Genomic DNA, 8,021 nt, shown 5'->3' with positions numbered 1-8,021 from the left:
AACAACTTTACACCTTCAGTAACGCCAGTTATTAAAGGGAGAATTATGATAACAACTTTACACCTTCAGTAACGCCAGTTATTAAAGGAAGAATTATGATAACAACTTTACACCTACAGTAATGCCAGTTGTTAAAGGGAGAATTATGATAACAACTTTACACCTTCAGTAACGCCAGTTGTTAAAGGGAGAAGTCTGATAAAAATTTAACACCTTCAATAACACCAGTTGTTAAGGATAGAAGTCTGAGAAAAGCTTTACACCTTCAATAACACCAGTTGTTAAGGGGAGAAGTCTGAGAAAAATTTAACACCTTCAATAACACCAGTTGTTAAAGATATACAACATTATTCTCCGATCTTCGGTAGCTTGGAACTGTTCAACATCCACATGTGGAAAATGGTGTTAGCAAGAAAGCAAGTACAATCAAGCACGGTTATAACAGTGATGTTAGAGCTAAACAAATTAAGGAGAAACTGAGCCAATCGTGTCCCTAAATAAGAAGACAACTAATAATAGGGCATATTCCATGTTAACAATCTTCATAGTAGTTCCGGGTACCCTTAAGTGATAGTTCCGGGGATTCTTAAGTAAACTTGGAGTTCAATCATATTAGATAAAGTGGAACTTAAATGGTTTAAAGGAATTTGAAGTAGAGGCAATTATTTTGATGGATTTGACCACCAGAGGGGCTACACTTTTTATTTAGGTTTTTATTAAGTCACACACTTCGCCAGACAGTTTTATAAACCACTTAATCACTCTAGGTTTCCTTTTTGTGCTCATTAAACCAGAAATTACTTGTTTTTTATTACAGTGTCTCATCCCTGGTAGGCGTCTTTCCAACAGATACATAGCTCTCAGCTTTTCACACATACACAGAGACAGAATAATAACGTAAAGCGTAACTCATCTTAAAGAAAAACACTTCAAACCAGTACCATTAGGTTTAGTAAAGAGAATTACAAAATAAACGAATTATTAATCTCTAATCGACCATACGAGACAGTCTGAACAAGAAATAAAATACAATGACCCTAAGTATATATATATATAAATATATGTTGCCACTTGGAGTTCGATCACCATCTAGGATGTCTTCAGAATTTTCTGACAAAGACCTTATTGGAGGTCAAAGGGCAAGTACTGAATTATTTTTCGTTTCTGTTACGCTTTCTTTGACAGCCACAACTTTAAATGTGACGTATACACTTTTTTTTTGTCTGCATAGAACGTCTTGTTCGAAGGTTAATGTCTCCATCTTTCAACTTTGTTTGTGTTTTTTTTCTTTTTCTTTTTTGCTGTGTGATTTTTCTTCTGCATTGCGACGATTTTTTATCGATTAACTAAATGCCTTCCTTCGATTTTTTTCAGTTACTACAACGATTTTTTAACACGTTTTTTTAATATTTCAAAGTGAGACGTGGTTGTTATAGCAATAGCAGTAACAACAATCTTAAATTCATTACCATAGCAACAATAACAGTAATGATTCTTGAAGTTTCAAAACAAGCAGACTTCTTTTGTTCTTGTTATAGCAACAGTAATGAAACTCTTAAACTCATTACCATAGCAACAGTGATGATCTTTGATGTTTCAAAATGAAACAGGTTTGTATTATTGTTGTTTTTATAGCAACAGTACTAATAACATCCGCAGATTCATTACCACAGCAACAATAACGGTAACTCTTTCACTGCCACAAAACAAACATTGATGTTTAAAAACGAGCTACGTTTGATTTTTTGTTTGTTTGTTGTAACAACATTCTAGTGAGATTCATTACCACCGAAATGCAAACAGTCCTTCGGGTAACACAATACCATAAAGTGTGGTGATTCAGCGAGTGAGACACACGGAATCGATGACATAAGAAAACGACGCTCTGACGTAGCTGTAACGTATGAACCGACACATATTTTTAGTTGTTTCCCAGTCAAGGACCGCTCGATGGTTATGACAAACAGCTTGTATGAGTCCCATTCTATGAGGTCGACGGCATTACTGTGAAGATTATATTTTATCCTGTTGATAGTTTCAATAAAATAAAGGACCGGCTCAGAGGTGGGTTTCATTTTTTAGGACTTTAGCTTTGATGTCTCGACGTGTGTGAGTCAGTAATCTTTCTAGAAATAAATTAAACATCATATCATATCAAAGTATTAGAAGTACCTTATAAGCGTTTCGCTGGGCTCACTCAGAACTTTAACAGGAGAAACGTTCTATGCTTTTTTCCAGTTAATGCCGTTTTATTGGTAGTAAGTTACACAACGTTTCGCTGAATTCACTCAGAACATTCTACGTGAGAAACGTTACGTGCTTGTTTTAGTTAATGTAAGATAAAATGAGCTTGATCAGACGTAAGTTATTCAACGTTTTGCTGAGTTCGTTCAGAACTTTTACAAGAGAAATGCTGTGTGTTTGTTTTAGTTAACGCCACATAACATGAGCTATATTAGAATTAAATTACCGAACGTTTCACTCGAAACTCTCACTTGAGAAACGTTATGTTAGTTTTCGATATTATTTTGTTCTCAGCTACTTCTTCTGCGTTCAGATATTCCTTTACTGATTATAGGTTTTTAAAAGTTGTTCGAACCGAACATACCAACGAACTGCATACACGTGGTACTCTCCTAAAAACTATTAGCCAGTAGTTTCTATGTTTATAGCTTCTAAAGGTGACTAGCGACAGTACTGATATTTAATATGAAAACATTCAGTTCCAAAACAAAACAAATATTGTAATGAACATCTGTTGTCTTAACTCGTAAAAAAATGTTTGTTTGATCTTTGTTCCTGAAATTCCCGAAAATTACACAAGTCCGCTAGTCATCCTGAAATGATAGGGAAGGCAACTAGTGAATAACACTCGCCGCCAACTCTTGGGCCACTCTAATCGAATAGTGAGATCTGATCGTCACTCTTAAAACTCGCCCTAAGTGTAGAATGGGATTTTTCTTTCTTTTGCGTCAACAGCACACCAATCAGAACTTCGAGAATTCAACAGAAAATTCTCGAAGTTCTGATTGTTGTGCTGTTGAATTCTCGAAGTTCTGATTGGTGTGCCGTTGAATTCTCGAAGTTCTGATTGGTGTGCTGTTGAATTCTCGAAGTTCTGATTGGTGTGGATAAATAAATGTGAATTCGGTAGTTGTACTGTTAGGATTGTTCTTATGATCAGGTTTATTCTATATAATCAGGATTGTTCTATATGATCAGATTTATTCTATATAATCAGGATTGTTCTATATGATCAGTTTATTCTATATAATCAGGATTGTTCTGTATGATCAGGTTTATTCTATATAATCAGGATTGTTCTGTATAATTAGGAAATGCTTAAAGAAATATTTATTTCACGATATAAGTTATAACCCAGTATCGAATATTTACATTAGTACGGTGCTTCAAAATGGATATTTACTTGGGTACAGTACTTTAAAATAAAGACACACTTTATTACTTGCTTTAAAGTATTACAGTACTTTAAAGTAAACATACATTATAATTAATACGATGCTTTAGGAATAAAGTACATGGAATTTGATATTCTTGAATGGGAATTCGTTGGTTTTCTTATCACATTCTCTAAAAAGTATGTAAATAGGATATATTTCGATGTAATCCTCTATGTGGATTCTTGCACGCGGTGGGAAGGTTCTGTGTATGCCACTTACTTTTTTTCTGGATCCAAACATCCACCCACATGTGAAGTAGTCGACAACGAGAGGATCCTTTGTTATTTTCATCTGCATCTGGCAGGAGCAGACCATACTCGACTTATAGTTTCAAACCACTGTCACCCCGTTTTTAAAGACGAAGAAGGATCACAGAATATCATTATCAGTTATTGAATCATTGCTTTGACTAGCTGTTTGTGAAAGCTGTTTGTGAAACGTTTCAGAAAGGATGGTTAATGTTCAGCTAGGTTAGTTCCCCAAATCAAAGACTCCCTTCGAAACAAGCAGGTTGTTTTGCAGGAAGCAGTCCACCATGAACCATGCGATTCAACTTGAAATGTCAGCCAGGAAAGTCCCTCTTTATATGGAGCTCCTTTTTCTATATTTAATTTTTAACTAGATAAGTTTTAGAACATTATATGAAGGTTCAATAACTTATGGTGCTTCCATTATTATAGGTTGAATGAAGACATGCCTATTTTTATTGTTTATTAGATAGAATATTCAAAGTCTATGTTGGATCAATACTGAGAATTGTGTCTTGAGTGCCACATTTTTTGTTATTAAGATCAATGCCATCACTAAGCAACTTCCTTTAACAGTGGAAAACCCCCCTATCTTTATTATTCAAATTTCCTGTCAGTCATTGAATATAGATTTTTAATTGCAAAGCCACATCAGGCTATCTGCTATATCCATCAAGGGAAATCGAACCCTTCATTTTAACGTTGTAAATCCATAGACTTACCACTGTCCCACTGGGGGACTCGAATATAAGATACATATTGATTAGCAGCCCAAACTGTCTGCATATACAATGTGATGTGTTTTTATTTTCTTTGTCTAAAACTCTTCGTGTGTGTTTCTGCTTTCCAAAAAGTATTGCACCTGATCCAGAGCTCAATCTGCGAGGTGCGAAAATTCTTGTTGGGGCCGAGACTAAGTTGTTAGGACTTCTATTTGATAATAAGTAGCTTAAAGTCAAGTATACAAGGGCACTGGACATCCTCCTTCTCCTCTCTTCTACTTACTGGAGAATATAAAATTGTATTTATTGTGCCCGTCTTTAATCCAAATTGGAATTTGTATTTCTGGTCTATTTCTCAGCCAGATATTCTGCATTTTAGGATGTTTCATTCTCTGCATCATCAGGGTCTTCAGTTTTATACATGGGATTTTCTGAAGTCCCAAATCTTTCAAATCTAAACTTCTATTGAAATCAGGTGGTTATTTAGCCTCTGCTATGGCTTGCTGCAGCTCTACTGTTGCTTATAGGTTCCTTCTATAGATTTGGTATCCACTGTTGATTTGTGTGCAATCTGAATAATATAGAAGTTAAGTGGTATGATACATTAACTGTACCACCCATAATGACTCTCTTTGAAGCCCCTGGAATTGCTAAATATCTATTCTTACTCAGTTCTATTGTCTATTCAGAAATATTTTACTTTGTTATCTGTGTTCTTTCAGTTTTCCTACATTCTTCGCTATGTTGATATCTGAGGGAACGATATTGCTAACACCACGTTCATCACAGTTACTATGGAATCTTTGCCAAATCAGCCTCCACAGGTTAAAATCTAATCTTAGACAAGTCATCGTCTACAGGTTAACATCAAATCTTAGCCAAATCACCCTCTACAGGTAATATAAAATTTTAGACAAGTCATCGTCTACAGGTTAATATCAAATCTTAGACAAGTCATCGTCTACAGGTTAACATCAAATCATAGACAAGTCATCGTCTACAGTTTAATAACAAATCTTAGACAAGTCATCGTCTACAGGTTAACATCAAATCTTAGACAAGTCATCGTCTACAGGTAATATAAAATCTTAGCCAAATCACCCTCTACAGGTTAAAATCAAATCTTAGACAAGTCATCGTCTACAGGTAATGTCAAATCTTATCCAAATCAGAAAAGAACAGATGATGTTTCGTTCAACGTGCTGGGGAAGACCTCATCATACAGAACGAAACGTCGTCCACTCCTACATCCTAAGCAAGTACAGTTCATTAAAACTGTAAATCCTGTAAAGTCTTCGTGGACTGTTTAAAAACTAGAGGATTAATGAAGATTTTATATGTTATTAAATATTTATTATAATACTGCTGCTGCCACGCCAATGTATTAGGCATAGGTCACCATGGTGACAAAATGTGTTAACGTTCGTTGCTATCGAACACTTTGACGGCCGCGTTACCGCAGATTCTCCCTTTTTCTGTTTATCGCGATAGAAAAGTAATTTCTGTACAGTGTAGAGAAAACAACAACAACTGCTTTAAACAGTTTAAGTACAAAAAAAGTATGTATCAATACATCAACATGGATTTAAAATAATATATAATAAAACACATTATCTAGACGGTTAGGGCGACGTTCTCCTCTAGGGCGACTTACTGTTTCTTAACGAGTGCTCCTCCCTTCTATCTGGTTTTGGAGATGACGTTTCGGACTTTAGGCTGAGCTCTTGTTTGTTTGTTTGTTTGTTTTGAATTTCGCGCAAAGCTACACGAGGGCTATCTGCGCTAGCCGTCCCTAATTTAGCAGTGTAAGACAAGAGGGAAAGCAGCTAGTCATCACCACCCACCGCCAACTCTTGGGCTATTCTTTTACCAACGAATAGGGGGATTGACCGTCACATTATAACGCCCCCACGGCTGAAAGGGCGAGCATGTTTGGTGTGACGGGGATTCGAACCTGCGACCCGCAGATTGCGAGTCGAGTGCCCTAACCACCTGGCCATGCCGGGCCAGGCTGAGCTCTTCATCAGGTCTTAGGGATGTATTAGGTAGAGTTATGTACATATGGAAAGTAGCGCAGTCCTGAGAGAAAGCTCACAACAATGGTGACATCTGATTAGTTGTCAGGTCATTGCTTCCAACATCCATAAAAAAACGTCAACATACTGCTTGAAACTTTCTTTAAAATATGGTATTTATGAAAGAATGCTCACTTGTTGTCGATGCCCTTGTGTTAACATGTGTTATCTACAATATTAGGTTTGCCAGAGTTAGTTAACACCTTTTTTCGAGTTAAAAACCGTTAACTTTCATCACTTGTGTAATTGAAATTGTGAAATGAATGAAGAAAGAGTGGCAGATAACGTTATCCTATATTGATTGGTTTATTTTTTTAAAATTCTTGCAAAGCTACTCGAGTGCTATCTGCGATAGCTGTCCCTAATTTAGCAGTAAAAGATTATTGAGAAGACAGCTAGTCACCACCATCCACTGCCAACTCTTGGGCTACTCTTTTACCAACGAATAGCACGATTGACCGTCACATTGTAATGCCCTCACGACGACCACCTGGCCATCATACATGGACTTGAAGACAGTGATAATCTCATCACAGAAAAACGTAAATGAGTGTGGTTTATAGCTATATAAACTGAATAAATAATAATATTTTTATCATAGAATATTATACATATTAATTCTAACTTTATATACTTTAATAGTTTCACTACAAGCTAACTGAAAATGCATACTAAATACACAAAAACATAATAATTGTACTTTAGATACGTAAACTATGCAAAAATCTGCTTTAAATAATTGGGAAATATTTATGTGTTAAACTAGTAAAAATAATTTCGAAGGACGTGAAAAAATACATGAATTTCTGGCATAATTATGTCGCCCCCAGTGGCTCAGTGGTAAGTCTGAAGACGTATAACGTTAAAAACCTGGTTTCAATACCCGTGGTGGGCACAGTACAGATAGCCCATTATGTAGTTTTATGCTCAAATAAAAAAAGAACTCATTTAATTACGTTAAAAATCAACTTTTAATCTTTGCTAAAATCTAATTTAAATTGTTTCCACTGCGGGAAATCGAAACCCGGAATTTAGCGGTTTAAGTCCGTAAACTTATTACTGACACATTAGGGAACCTACTTTAAATACATTGTGTCGCATATTCGTGATTGAGAGGCTGGACGTATTCGTTCGAACCATAATAACTCGTAGATTTGTAACGTCCCCTAGCCATGAACAGCATGCAGATAGCTTCTTCAGTAATGTAATCATGTTACAACATTCCCGAATAACATGTACCTTCCTAGCCGTTGAAGCGATTGTTGAAAATCGGTTGCCTTGGTTACGTTCATGCACTGAGATCATAATTAAAAATTGTGGCTCGTGGAAACCCTGAACTCCAAACAGGCTTTTCATGCTTATAGTCAGCTTAATTCAGAAGATAATCATACAATGATACTTTAATATCATCTCGGAAGAAGCTGAGATACGACGAGAGAGTTAAATCCATGTAATTATTTTTTGAGTTCGTGAAAATTTTGAATTCCTGCGTCTTAGTATATTAAGTCCTGCGTC

Source organism: Limulus polyphemus, unplaced genomic scaffold (genome assembly GCF_000517525.1).
Source record: "Limulus polyphemus unplaced genomic scaffold, Limulus_polyphemus-2.1.2 Scaffold636, whole genome shotgun sequence".
Lineage (NCBI taxonomy): Eukaryota > Metazoa > Arthropoda > Merostomata > Xiphosura > Limulidae > Limulus > Limulus polyphemus.
The sequence above is the reverse complement of the archived record's forward strand: the minus strand, read 5'-3'. Positions refer to the sequence as shown.